Source organism: Varanus komodoensis, unplaced genomic scaffold, assembly GCF_004798865.1.
Source record: "Varanus komodoensis strain SLA01 unplaced genomic scaffold, ASM479886v1 scaffold14_1, whole genome shotgun sequence".
Classification (NCBI taxonomy): domain Eukaryota; kingdom Metazoa; phylum Chordata; class Lepidosauria; order Squamata; family Varanidae; genus Varanus; species Varanus komodoensis.
Genome location: NW_025335438.1, coordinates 11,325,654 through 11,340,597, shown reverse-complemented (window position 1 = coordinate 11,340,597; position 14,944 = coordinate 11,325,654). Strand labels below are relative to the sequence as shown.

Here is a 14,944-nt window from a genome sequence, read left to right as displayed (position 1 = left end):
AGGCACATTCTATAGCAGTTCTTACATTTTCACAAGGCATGCATGAACTACTGCATAAGCAGAAGAAATTCTTTGATTTAGTTTCAGAGAAATTATTTCATAGAAATAAGTTTAGTTTCGGCGTGCTCTGGAATAAACTGTAGAACAGTTCTCCCATGCTCCCATGAGCAGGAGTTGTCTTTTCCATGAAGAAATGCACCTTTGGATGCAAACGCTTTACAATGGTTTCTAGCAAACCACCTGCAATATTGGTCAGCCAAACCCTGTGAAAGAGCAATCATTTTATTAACTGTATTATGAATAGCATCCAAACCCTCTGCATGTTTAGAAGGAAGCAAGAGTTCCTGAAGAAAGCAAATGTGCACAGGATTGTAGCCTTGTCAATAATAAGATCAGTGAATAACCAAAACAACATATGATTTATTTTAGGCATGATAAAGATAGCTTGATCTAGAACTCTGTGGGGCTCATACACACAATACTCTTGCACCAATATGAATTTAACAATTTGTAAGAACTATTGAGTTGTCCCTAGCACCATAGGATTTTTTAAAAAGAATTACATACTGAATTTCTCTACAATAGCAACCAGGTCAGCATTCCATCATCTGGACATCAGCATGCTGCCCCTTCAGTTAATCACTAATTAGAATCAATGCATCTAGCAGGTCACATTGTATTGTAGGGAACCTTTTCCATAGTGGTGCTCCAATTTTGGAATGCCTTCTCCAAGGATATTTGCTTAGTACCACTACTGTATTCTTTTAGGCAGTAGCTTAAAAAAAAGTCAAAAGCCTGAGCAAGTTATTTAGTTTTTACCAGTATGGTATGTTGCTACTTCCTGAAGATATTTGTATCCCTATCATATTTGGATTGATGTTCTAGGGTGCAATTCAGTGAGCCTGCCAGTAACCCTCTGAACTCAGAGGATTGTTTGCTTGTTTGTTATATGTATATCCCACCTTTCTTCCATTGTGGAACTCAAGGTGGCTACATGTAATTGTAGGATTATGGCATTCAATGCAAGGTGGGAGAAATGTGGAGGCAAAGATCATCTATGAGCTTTTCCCTCCCTACAAATCAGCTAAACTACCAATTTTGACCATCTAACTCATGGGTCCTCAAACTACGGCCCGGGGGCTGGATCCAGCCCACCATGGCCATTTATCTGGTGTGCCTCAGAGGTTTTCAATGTGCCATGCATGTGCCACGTGCGCCCGCTGCCACTGCCCGCCTTGCCCCCCACACAGGGAGGCAGCTTGCTCGCGAGATCGTTTCAGGCTCGCTCAGAGAAAACCATCTCCAAGAGAGCAAGCCGCTGCAATGTGTGCCTGCTGCTACATCATGGCGCGTGCCCACCCCCGCCTTGTCTCGCCTCCCCTCGCCTCCCCTCACCGAGTACCCCCGCCTCAGCATGCTCGTGCCCCGCTCAAACGTTTTCAGCAGGGGGCCAGTCGAAAGGTGCCGGTGCTGGGCGCGGGCCAGAAAGGCGGTGCTGGCAGTGCATGCAGGCCGGTAAGGGGGTGGGGGCGTTGTGTGCGGGTGCATGCGCTGAGGTGGGGGAAGGTGAGGCACGGGCGGGCAGGTGCGCACAGTGAAGGGAGGGGAGGCAGGTGCTTGCTCACTTGGAGATCGTTTTCTCCAAGCGAGAGAGCAAACCGCTGCCTCCCTGTGCATGGGGCAAGGTGGGAGGCGGCAGGCACGCACATGGGCCCGGGCACAGCCAAATGGGCATGGCAGGCCAGATAAATGGGCATGGCAGGCTGGACCCAGCCCCCAGGCCTTAGTTTGAGGACCCATGGTCTAGAAGCTAAAGTCTTGCTCTGTCCATGCAATTTAATGTTTGCTATTTTATCTTTGTACACTGCTCTGCAACCATGGCACTACTAGTAAAAATGCATATTTTTCAATGTAAATAGATAGCCAGTTTGATAGCTCAGATATGAATATGTACAGTCTACCTTAAAGACAAAGCATTTCAGTTTTATCTGATAAAAATATACTGCTTTAGTCACCCAGTGATCACAGAGTAGTCCATAGGATGTTCTCTCCCCATGTCTCAATACTATGCATAATTAGGAAACTTTAACTGCAGACTTTCAGACTTACTGAAACCCCTTAAAAATATTATCAATGGCTGGGTAAACACAGCTAAGCAAAACAATTTGCCTCTTCGGAGAGCAGTAAATTGACAGCATGAACCAGCTGATAAAAGTATGGTCGCCATCCCAAAGATATCACTGATATTAGGTGGATGCAGTGAGAAATGTGTACAATCCTATGCAGATTTAGACCAAAACAAGTGCTACGACCCCTCATATCTCCCTGCCAGCATTTTGGTCTAAACCAACACAGGACTACATGCTTAGAGAGTGTTAACATCCCTATTCTTATTTTAATACTTGGGAAGTACATTCAGTAAAAATTCTGAATTCTCTTATTCTGCAGCTTTCAGGTTGAAAGTACACAAACCATCAGATGTTCATTCACCAGTGTGAAACATGATCCAGCCAATACATCTACTGCTGTTCAGCAAAATCAGGAAGAGCTACATGTGGCCACATACCACTGAAATATGCTTAATCTTACCCCCTTGATTATGATGGATTCCAGAACTACCATTTCCTTGACTGGGTCTCTAACATCAAAAATGTTTTTCAAAATAATAATTTGCAGAAAGTCACCAAATATGTGACCAAGGAAGCATCAACTTCCACCAGATCAGTAGTGGTTTTTAGTTACCGCCACAGAGCTCAGTTCTCAACAGGAAACAGCTTTAGGCAACTTCATCATTGTACAGGTGCACATCCTCTTTCAGCTTGGTACACAGAGGTCTTCTCCCCAGTATTTTTAGACCACATATCATTCTGTGCCTTCCTCTCAAAAATAAAGCAATAAGCTTCTGTTGTATGCACACTTCTGAAACACTAACAGAACATAGATTGTGTCCAACTGTGATTGCAGCAGGAAGAAACTAGTAAGTAAGATATCTTGATATTCAAATTGATTGAAGTTTTGCCATCAACTTTAAAAGAATTGGAATATTCCTTAACTTGTTATCATACGATCCACATTACTTTGTAAAAAGTCACGTATGTGGCAAGTAATGATGTTAAGGTTTTTAATCCATAATTTTCAGTGATGTTATTACCAAAACTGATCACTAAAGTCTTCAACCTAAAACTGTCACCAAGCCCCAATTCTACCATATTATGCACCTAACACATTCTTTGAAACACTGTAGTGCCTCTGACAAGTCTGAAGCTATGCAAGAAAGCTACCATTACAAACAGCTGCTACATATTGACATTTTACAGTGTATCTGTCACTCTCCAGATACTGCAATCCTGATACAATTAAGGCAGAGTATCACTACAAATATTTCGTTTTTTTATCTTATATTCTGCATTGCTAGCCCCATATGAACTTGCTTTTAATGGTTGGAATCAACTGTTTCAGGTATGTTCAAGTGCAAGCACTACATACACCTGGCACTTTACTATTCTTTTCTTCCTTTTCTTGCACTGCTTTGGAGATTATCTGAAGATAACAAACAGTTAACATGCCTTTCTAACAGCCATAGAGGGACCCAATCAGAACTGCACCAAAGGGTGACTTAAACTGTGAACCCAGTGAAAATTGTCCATTTGAAGCTGCTAATTCTTCCAGGGGAGAAGTTGCCACTGCAGGGAATTGTTGTTTCCCTCCCAGCTGTTAATAAATAGCAGCTTTGATATGAATGATTTTCATCAGGACCACAGTGCAGGGAAAAGTGTTTGGTCACTTCTTGAATACATCACTTTAGCTTGTTGCTCAACAGCTTTTTCAAATGAAGTTTATCAAGTGGAGGTAAGAAACTCTGGTGTATAGAAACAGAGCGAGTCAGAAGGGGTCTCCCGGGCCATCTAGTGTGACCTCCACCACTAGCCGGCTCCGCTCACGACATGCCCACCATGTGCACATCCAGCCTATCCTTGAACACCCGCACCGATGGGGCCTTCATGACCTCTCATGGAAGCACATTCCACACCCTCGGGGCCCTGACTGTCAGGAAGCGCTTCCTGGCATCCAAATGGAACATTGGTTCCCTGAGCTTTGCTCCATTGGAGCACGTTCTGCCTTCCTCTGCAGGGGAGGCCTCTACCCATCTCCATGTGACATCCCCCCACATACCTGTATGTCACCAACATATCCCCTCTGAGTCTCCTCCCTCAGTGTCGCCTCATACGGCATCCCCTGCAAAGTAGTAATACTTCTCTTGATCTAGAAGCCACACTTCTGGCTATGCAACCAAGGGTGGCATTCGCCCTCTTGACCACTGCATCACACTGCTGACTCATGTTTAGCCTGCAGTCAACCAGTACCCCGAGGTCCCTTTCACAAGTGCTGCTCTCCAGCCACTTGTCACCTAACCTTTGCTTATGACAGCGATTCCTATGCCCCAAGTGCAAGACCTTGCACTTATCCACATTGAACACCATCCTGTTGTCTCCTGCCCACTTCCATAGTCTGTCCAGATCCTTTTGGATCTGGAGTACCTGCTCCTCAGTTGTGGCCACTGCTCCAGTTTTAGTGTCGTCTGCGAATTTGATCAGCAGACTGTTCACCCCTTCTTCCATGTCGTTAATGAAAAGATTAAACAGGATCGGCCCCAGGACAGAGCCCAGGGGGACCCGCTGACCCCAATGATTCCCCACTAATGGTTACCTTCTGCTTTCAGTCAGTCAACCATGCCCAAAGACAGTGCTTTGGTGTACCCCAAAACTCCTCAGTTTCTCCACCAGGATATCATGGGGCACTTTGTCAAAGGCCTTGCTGAAATCCAGGTATACAACTTCCACTGCATCCCCTCCGTCTAGCCATCTCGAAACCTTGTCATATAATTCCACAAGGTTTGTCTGGCAGGAACTGTTTTTGCGGAAGCTGTGTTGTGTGGCTGTCAGCCTCCCTTCCCTATTTAGCATCACTAGATCTCTCTCTATTATAAGCCTTTCCATTGTTTTTCCTGCAATGGATGTAAGGCTAACAGGTTTATAATTCCCCATGTCCCTTCTACTACCCCTTTTGAAAATTGGGACCACTGATGCCACCCTCCAATCCTCTGGAATTTCACCCGTTCTTCACAAGGTCTCAAAAATGGAGGCCAGCGGGCATGAGAGAACTCCTGCCAACTCTCTAAGTACTCTCAGGTGTAACCCGTCCGAGCCTGGAGCCTTTGTAATGTCCAATGCCCTGAGGAGCCCCTCGACTTCAAGGGGGGAGGGTGACTCCAATCTGTGCCCCTAAGTCTCCAGCCTCGTCTAATCTCCTATGCGGATATCCCCCATCCTGCTTTGGGGAGAACACAGAGGCAAAATAGTCATTTAGCATCTGTGCCTGTTCCCTCATATCAGTCACTGGATCTCCTTCCTCCTTATTTAGTGGTCCCACTACTTGTCTCCCCTTCCTCTTCCTATTTACATGCTGAAAGAAGCCCTTTTTGTTGCTCTTGATATTCTTGGCAAGTCTCAGCTCGTAATCAGCCTTAGCCTTGCGAAGAATCCTTCTGCAACGGGCCTCCTCCTCCCGGCATACCCTTTTGTCTATTTCCCCCAGTACCCATCTCTTACAGAGGTTCCTCTTTCATCTAATCCCTCTAACCACCTCCTTTCGCATCCATGGCGGCACTCTCCTCCACCTCCTCACCTTACTGACTAGAGGTATCGTCAAGGCTTGCGCCTCCCTTTTGAGTGCTATCCACCCCTCCTCAACTGGCTTACCTTCCAGTAACCTAGCCCAGGAGACTTTCCCCAGTGTGGCCTTCAGTTGGCCCTCTTGAAGTCCCAGCTTCTAGTGCGCGACCTGCTGCCCGTCCACAGTCCCCTGATCTCAAAGCAAAGGATGGAGTGATCACTCGCATCCAGAGTTCCCCTAATCTGTACTTCATCTATCAGCTCCTCCCTATTGGTCAAGACCAAGTCAAGGATGTTTCCCCCCACTTGTCACCTCTCAGACCCTCTGTGTGAAAAACCCTCCCTCTGTAGCTTCTAGGAAGCTATGTAATCTGGCTGTCACCGACAAGTGAGTCTCCCAAGTAATATCCAGGAGACTGAAATCTCCCATAATTACTGTGTCTCTCCCCCAAGATATCCTTAGAATCTGGCCTGCCAGGACATCACCCAGAGTCTCAAGTTGACCTGGAGGGCGATAACATACCCCCACTGTCAGGTCTCTTTCCCTGTCAAAACCCCTAAGTTTCACCCAGACTGCCTCTACCGAATCCCCATCTGTGCTGCATTCTATCTCACTGCATCCTATCCCTTGCCTGACGTATAAAGCCACGCCCCCACCCCTTTCCCTTCCTGTCATTTCTAAAAAGGTGATACCCTTCTATGTTCACTTTCCAGACTTGCCTTTCATCCCACCAAGTTTCTGTGATTCCCACCAGGTCATACCCTCCTATTCCCAGGAGAGCTTCAAGCTCTTCCTGCTTATGACCCATGCTCCTAGCATTGGTGTACACACACCTCAACTCCTTCCCACTGCTTCCTTTCCTTGAGTTCCCAGCCTCCTCCTTCCTCCCATCCTCTCTGATACCTGGCCCCTCTCTGTAGGAGTCCTGTCAGTCCCTGCAGTACCTCTAAAACCCTGCTCCCAGAGCCCTGATCATCCCCCCACACTTGTCCAGTGCAGACACGTTACTGGGGGGCCTGACCCCCCCCCCCCCGTGCTTCAGTTTAAACTCTTCTGGACGAAGCTCACTAGAGCCTCTCCAAAGGACCCTTTCCCCACCCTCGTGAGGTGTAACCCGCCAGAAGTACATCAGCAAGAAACCGAATGCTGTGGTCGAGGAACCCGAAGCGTTCCTTCTGGCACCACACCCTAAGCCAGTTGTTCACCTCGGACGCCCTCCAGCCCCTTCCCTGCCCAAATCCCCGGACAGGTAAGATTGATGAGAAGGCCACTTGGGAGGTATACATGGAGGTCTCTGCATGAAACTTTAAAGATGAAGGCACCTGTCAAAAGTAGAAACATAATCCATACTACAGAATGAAAATTCAGTACTTTAACAGGTGATGCTGTTTTAGAAAGCTTTCAATCAATGTTAACATCATCCAGATTATATTCCAAGATTTTTGTGAAGGAAAACTAGCAAGCACTGCACTAACCACTGCCTACTGATTTTTCAGTAAACAAATAATTTAATTTGATTATCAAAATAAAGAATTCAAATATCAATCTTGTCCTTCAATTCACATTTTCACTTAAGAGACAAAATGCAATCTTATATTTCAGTTCAACATGTGCCTTGAAACACTCATTTTTAAAAAATTATTTTATTAGATTTATATCCCACTTTTTTATTACACTGAACCTAAAGTGGCATACTTAATTTTCTTCTTCCTGTTCTCAATCTTATCCCACAACAACAACCCTGTGAGTCAGGCTAAGAGTCTGTGACTGGCCCAAAGTCACTCAGTTGGTTCCATGGCCAAGCAGGAACTAGAACCCAGATCACCTGAATCCCATTCGTATGCTCTGAACAACTATACCACACTTGCTATTGACTCCTTTAAACTCAATCAGCATGCGCTAACAAAATAATGCATTACATAGCTACAGATAAAATAAAGACAGTGTGACTTGTTAGCCTATTTACTATTTAGTTAACAAACTTTAAATAAGAGTTTCATTTTGATTTGCTCAGTGTAGTTGTAAGGCTTTCAAATATGAACAGTGTATAAGTGCTAAACAGTTTACTACTCTGAAGCTTCATCAACTTTATATCTAGAAGTCAGGAATGCCTATGTAAGTCAAAAATCCCCAAGAGGAAAGAAAGATAGCTCAGTTCTGATAGGAGGGCACACAACAGAACCACAGCCACTGATGCACACCTTTCTGGAGCTTCCCATATGCTCAAGAAGGTATTTCCTACACACACCACACAGGCTCCTACCAAAACAATAAAATAATGTTTTAAAGTAATGACTGATACAAAGTAGTGTTCTGCCTTTTTCAGTCTTTTAAAACAAAATAATAATAAGGATACTTGCCACAGTGAAAATCTGTAACATTATCGTCAGATCATGTAAGTCTTTAATAACATATGTAAACACATGCATGCAGAATGGAAACAATTAAATAACTGTGCTTTGGTTCTTCACTGATTAATATTATTGCAGTTTAAAAAATACAGCTCAATTTTAATCCTAAAGAAAAATTCCCATGAAGACAGTTTATCTGGTTTTACTAGTATCTCCTTTAACATAAACAAGAACAAAGAAAGGAAAACAAAGAACTTGCCAAATGTACAATTAGATTTTAGGCTGTTTGTTATGCTAAGGTGCCCGTATCTTGAATAAAAGATGTAATAAGATTAATAAGTGCAAACTCAGGCCAATGTATTCAGTATAACATTGCTCAGAAAATATTACATAACTCTCCATTTTGGCTTGAAGACTCCTCAAAGCTCTTATTTTCAAAATCTCAATGTTATATATCCTCCCTGTGTGAGCTTCATTGTAGCAGAGAACTTCAGCTTATGCCAACATGTCAGTAACAACACCAACAAAAGAAGAGCGCTGAAGACAATGACCATTGTAATAGCAGCTGTCTTTCTAAATGACTTTAATTCTGCACGGCAACTTGTACTTTTTACAGATGGGAAGGCTTACTCTTATTATGAAGTAAATCCTGTGAAAGGAAGTTTAAATTTAATAGGAAAAAATGGAGTCTCAAACTCTTAAATTTCCATTTTAAACTATTTTACTAAAATAATATGTTTATCAGATATCCTCGCTAACAGATTATTTCAGCCAAAACTGTTGCATTATCCCATTACAAAAGCACAACTAGCATCTTTGATTTTTAAGTAAAATGTCTGTATTGAAAATTTAAATGTTTAAGTAGTGATTATATAACTTGTAAAGTACTCTAGCAGGAGCATGACTGCAGAAGAAAAAAGTGATGACCATACAAGTAATATCTAATCTATTAAATATACTATGTAAAATCAAAAATCATGTAATAAAGTTTTAAGATAGTACAAAATATATTTGCAGTGCTGAGATTCTGATATTTAAAATTAAAGTTTGTCTGAAACATAATCGCTTGTTAGGTTGCTGTGGTTAAGGAACGGTAGTTTCTAAAGCAAAAGATCACACAAAGGAATACTAACTTCCAGAAGAGTGGCATCTTTTTTCTGCAGAAGATATAATGATAGTCATAGCACCTTATAATCTGGCAAATCTGTCACAAGCTTTCATGGACAAATGTTCATTTTATTAGATGCATGAAGTGCACTCGGCAAGTATACATTCATATGGGTATAATGGAAGAAAAATGATTAAAGATAGACTTTGATAGTAATGAAATGCAAATAGTATAGTCTGACAATTCAATTAGAGCTTAAGCATATGCAAAATAAGTACAGTGAGTCTCATAACTGCATTAATGGAGGATAATGCCATCATCTTAGCATTACCTAGTGAATGAACACCTGTAAAAAGTAAGATACCACTGTATCTATTCAGACCAAATGAGCAGAGACAAGAATCGTTATTAATTTTAATTTAGCTATGTAACACTTGGATTTTCTTTGAAGAAAAAGGATACTATCTGTGATATCAAAATAATTCTTAGTATGAATACCCAACATACTTAAAAATCCACTAGCAATCTAACAGGGTAACCAGTCCTTGCATTCCAGTCCAATCCTATGCATGGGATTTGCTTCCTAGTAAAGATTTAGGACTGCAACCTGAATCTATAACTATCAGAGAGGTAGATAGCTATGTTACTACTGCTGCAAAACAAAGAGTCCTATGTAACTCTAAAGACTAACCTATTTTATTAAGGCATAAGCTTTTGTGGATTAGAGCCCACTTAAAAAAAAAAAACAGCTGATTTGGGATGAATAATGTATTCCTTGCTGCAAAAGTCACCTGAATCAACACAATTACTTTTAAAGGAAAGTTGAATAAAGAAATCAATCCTTTGTTCACTGTGAATTAAGTTTTCTCTCTTAATGAACCATGCATTCTCAGTTTTACTGCAAATTGTGTCAAACATGATAGAAATCACAAGATTACTACTACTGACCAGATTTGAGGTGTTGTTAGATTGGCACAATTAAAAATTCAATCAGACAAATATAGTCTTTAGCTCTTAAAATTTCAAATAAGCTTATAGGAATATTTTTTAAATGTTTATAGGCTGCTTTCCTGTAAGAAATGAGGCAACCTAAAATAAAATGAAACCAACTGACTAGAATATCTGCAATGCATTTATAATGGTTTTATATCAGTTTAACAGCCACAGTTTCTCCCAGGGTGCTGAATATTCAGTTCAAATTCCTGTAAGCCACTCAGGAGAACTACAGGTCCAAGGGCTCCATGGGAAGTAAAAATAATATTAAGCAGTTTCATCCTAAGAACTTTTAGCCAAGAACAATTTTCCATGAAATAATTTGAATTTAGTTGAACATTTTCAAAGTTGGTTGCAAAATAATTGTATTTCCTGAGACATAGGGTTTGCCATCAAGCATTTCCCACAGAAAGGGATTGTTCAGTGAAAATAGCCAGGTGAATAGTTTGGGAGGGGGGTCTTATTCAACTTTTACCAGTTTTATGTATTTTCATACACTTCAAGGATGCAAGCTGATTACAGACCAGATGAAAATACAATGTCGATGAAAATACATATTACATGAACAGAGTCAAAGTTGTCAAGACAACCAATAACCCTGGATACCTTTGCAACAGTACTGACGAGCAGAAGCATTGAATAGATCAGCTTCTGCCTATATATGCAGAAGAGAAAACGCCATCACTATGCAAGATGAAATAGCTGGCCTTCCTTGAAAGCAGCGCCAGCAAAGGCTCGGGCAGGAAGATTCTCTGGACGGTGCACTGAAGACGAGTGTGCTGTTTGTGTTCGAGACACTGTCGCTCCCTCCCCTACGCAAGGATAGCTCAGGGAGCAGGTGGAGAGGGGATTAGACACACACCCTCAGTGCCATACGGGAGGAGGATGTAATTCTCCATGTATGCTGGGCGAGGTAGAGAAGAGGCAGAGTCCTCGTCCCCGCGCGCCACATTAAACAAAATGAGACCCATGCAGAAAGGGAGGTGGAGCGATGCTTCACCCCTCCAAACATATGCCCACACTTTCACATTCTGCACCAAGTCACAAAGACATCGCGAAATCGATGCCGCTTGCAAAGCGGCCCCGAAGAGTTGGCAGAGGCGGCGGGAGCACGGGGTCCCTCCGTCCCGACCGCCACCAAGCGGTCTGCTGCTAGGCCGCCCGGCCTGGACGGACGGCGCCACCGACCAAGCCGCGAGCCCCGCGCGACGACGGAGGCGCCGCCGCCGCCGCCGCCGTCCCCTCCCCCCGGCCAGGCGCACGCAGCAGCAATGCGGCTCCCCAGGCTGCGCTCGCACCCAGCGACAGGCAGGCAGGCAGGCAGGCAGGCAGGGCCTGATCGGGGACCGGCAAGGGGGACTCCGAGGGCCGCGCCGCCGCCGCGCAGACACAAAGTTGCAGAAGTTAAAAAGCCTGCTCGGCCGCGGGCGCGAAGAAGCCGCCGCGCGCGCGCCCCCGCCCCGCCCCCTCCGCCCTCGTCTGACGCGATTGTCACCCAGGCAGCCCGGCTCCTCCGCTGGCTCTGCATCCGCCGCCCCTCGCCGGAGGGACCCGCTCCCCGCACGCTCGCCGGCCGCCCCCGGCTCCCAGCGACGCGACGCGCCGCTCACCCTCGCCCGCCGGAAAGAGCGCGCCGCGCCGCCCCGGCCCCATTGTCAGCCACGCAGCTGCCGCCCCCGGAGGCCTCTCTGTCGCCGAGCGGCGGGGCGCGGGGGCGCGACGCTCCCTCTCCGCCAGCAGCCCGTCCCCCGCCGACAGGCCTCGCTGCCCTCCGCCGAGCCCCTGCTCCCTCGCTCCCCCTCCCTGCCCAGCACCCCTCGACGGCCGTGCGCGCCTCCCACCCCTTCCAGCAAGACGGGCGAGGCGCCACCTTCCCCTGGAGGAGAGGCTGCGGGAGGGGGCAAACTTCAAGCGCATCACGGGTCCCTTCCTCGGACTGCATGCACGGGAGCGGGGGGCGGCCGCACAGCCGCCCTCGTGGACGGGCAGCAGGCGCCCGGGCGGCCGCTGACACCGCCGCGTCCTGCCTGCGGGCGAAGGCAAAGCCCGCAACTTGCCTCTTCCCGGAGGGGGGTGGCGGTGGCGGTGGCGGCGGCGCCGGCGCCGGCGAGGACGAGTCGCGCTGCCCCTTGCCCCCGCCCCGGTTCAGACGAGCAAGTCCCTCTCGCCGCCTCCCCAGCGCCCCGCGCGCAACCCGGACATTATCCGGCGCGCCCGGGAGGGTCCCTCGCCTACCCACCGCGGTCTGGCCCGCCAGCAGCCCCGGGGCCCGGGCGGGGGGGGAGGGGGCGGGGAGGACGCGCGCCGGGCGCCTTCATTTACCGAGGTCACTCACGTCTCCGGCTCGTGTCGCCCAGGCTGCTGCCAGTGCTGACCTTCGCTTTGTAGGAGGAAGCCGGAGCTGCCGACTCTGCCGCGGCCGCCATGTTCCCGTTTTAATCACTGGCTACTTGTTTATTTCAATGGAGACCCTCCCACAGCTCACCGCCCTCCTCCTCCTCCTCCTCCTCCTCCGCCGCTCCGCAAACCTACCCGGCGCGGAAGGAGGGACTGGGAGGGCCGAGGCGCAGAGAGCAGCAGCGCCGCCGCGCCACTCCCCGCCTCCGCCAGGCGCAAAAGTGGCCGCAGCGGCGAATCCCCTCGCTCGGCAGGGAGGCGGACGGGGCGCGCGTGCGCGCGCCGCCGTGCACGCAGACGGGCGCGCGCGGCTCGCTGCCGGGGGGGGCGTCGGCGGAGGAAACTTCCCTCGCCACAGTCCCGCTGCGCGCCCCAAACGCTGCCCCTCCACCTTCTGGAGCAGAAGACAAACGAGCTCGGGCCGAGCATCAGCTTGAAATAGTAGCAAACACACCCTCTCTAAACCAGCACTGGAAGAGCAGCCTTGGAAGTGATGCTATTGTATCATTAACAAAAGGAGACAGACAGGCAAGGAATCTCAGTCATTCTCATCGGACCGGTGGGGAGGGGGCAACAAAAGAAAACAATGAGGCGACATACGCATTATACCGTATCTTATTTCGGTATGTTATTATTATGGTTTACGATCGTATAAACATCGACGTCCGCTGTGCCAGCTACGGAACACGTGAGGGTGGGGTGTGGGGAGAACGAGAGATTGATACATTTGTAGAACTGCGTAAAACGATTAGTCATACACAACTGAGAAGTTGTTTCGTTCGGTTTCCTTGCATTTTCAAGTACAGAAACGACGACGGCTTGCAACGTTGACCTCGCCTTCCGTGTTTGTTAGGCGCTTCTCGACCACTGGAAAGCTGCTGCTGCTCCTACGGGGATGACACTGCCCAGGCAGGGGCACCCAACCTCTGCCCGTCCCCCAGTCTGGTCTCTTGCGATATTGGCTTTTTTGGCACTTTGACGAAGAGGTTTCCTTTACTGGGAAAAGGGACGTGTGCCTTGGTGGAGAGGTTACTTGAACATTGAAACTCATAGTAAACAAACTTCACAGCTGCGGAAAAGTTCGAGAGAGCCTAGCATAGGAGAGCCCAGTAATGGCAGGTTTTTTAGTGCTGGGATTTTCTTCGTTTTATTTATATTTTTTATTTATTTAAAAATTGCAGGTACAGGGGAACAATTTACAGAGTACATATTAAGTTTATCAGAAGAAAGGTATTCCAAAATAACATATAAACACGCAATTGTGTACTACTGGAAATGGCTTTGGGACTATTTATTAGAAAAATAGTAATACCAATAATTAGAAAATAACCAACCAAGAAACTAAAAGTATCAAAGTAATCTAAAATTAAGCATTTAAACATCTTTAAAAATATAAAACTTTATTTTCTAGGCCAGTGCAATTCTGAAGGCTGAACTTTCTGTACTAATCTGTAGTCAGTGTAAGCTAAATCTGAATCAACTTTATATTGTTTTAGTACTCAGTATGAAAAAATGATTAAGTGCAATGCCATAAAAATTAAAAAGGGGCAGGAGAATATTTGTGGTTGGTCAGTTGGTTGGTTAGACTAGTGCATTTGTGCAACAAAATGGTTCACCAGCAGCTTCAGCAAAATACAAATAAAAATCAGTATCATAAAATCAAATTACATTGCAAACCAGCAAGTAAAAGTGTTAAACCCAGAACTCTCAAAGCTGTGGAGAACAAGCAACTCTTTTCCTACTGCCAGGACTGTGGATGCCAGTGGTACAGGCCCCTGGGGGAAGAGTTCCATGAACAGGATGCACTAAATGATGAAATTATGGAAACACCATCTCCATGGTTACCACACACCTCACCTCAGATGGCAGGGGCATGGGGACAAGCCCCTGTGTCAGTGACCTCAGCTAATGGGAATGAGCTGTATGCATCCGCACTTGTTATTATGGGCACAGTCATTTAGCAAACAGGATGTTCAAGTGTAAACAAGAGCAACATTTTAGAATGAACTAGCTTTTGCAAATAAAAATTTGAAATGGTAGTGCCCGTTAACATCCAGAATTTAAGTTGCTGGAATTTGCAACTGTCAGTGTTGATAGTTTTATCCCCTAAAACAATGGTATTGAAATCGATACTAATGGACTCAATCTGGCCCTCTGGAATTTCTAGTCAACCCTTTTCTTTCCCCTCCCCTGCCCTGGCCACCTGATCTTGGTAGTTTTGGTGTAGTATGGAGTACCTTGCTCATTCTAAAAGTTTCAGTACATTTCCTAGGGCTTAGCAATAAAAGCTTTAAGGGTTGGAATTTGGGCACCAACCCTTTGTCTGTGTTGCCACCCACCACTGGAATGCAGTTCAGGCTGAAAGATGTCAGGCACTCCTGCCCCAAGATGTCTTAGACCTTCTATATGATGTCATTCATAA

General features: G+C 46.1%; 1 protein-coding gene across 7 annotated transcripts in view; it reads right to left on the bottom strand.

Annotated features, from left to right (window-relative positions):
• The window catches only part of NCOA2 (nuclear receptor coactivator 2), a 168,691-nt gene extending 156,057 nt beyond the window's left edge, over window positions 1-12,634 (bottom strand). For 2 of the 7 annotated variants that reach the window (XM_044423977.1, XM_044423980.1), the window contains exon 1: window positions 12,448-12,634. The gene's annotated coding sequence lies outside the window, so the exon portion shown is untranslated. The remainder of the gene's footprint in view (window positions 1-12,447) is intronic. The other 5 variants (XM_044423974.1, XM_044423979.1, XM_044423975.1 and 2 more) reach the window with 4 other exon arrangements.
• Between the last annotated feature and the right edge of the window lie 2,310 nt (window positions 12,635-14,944).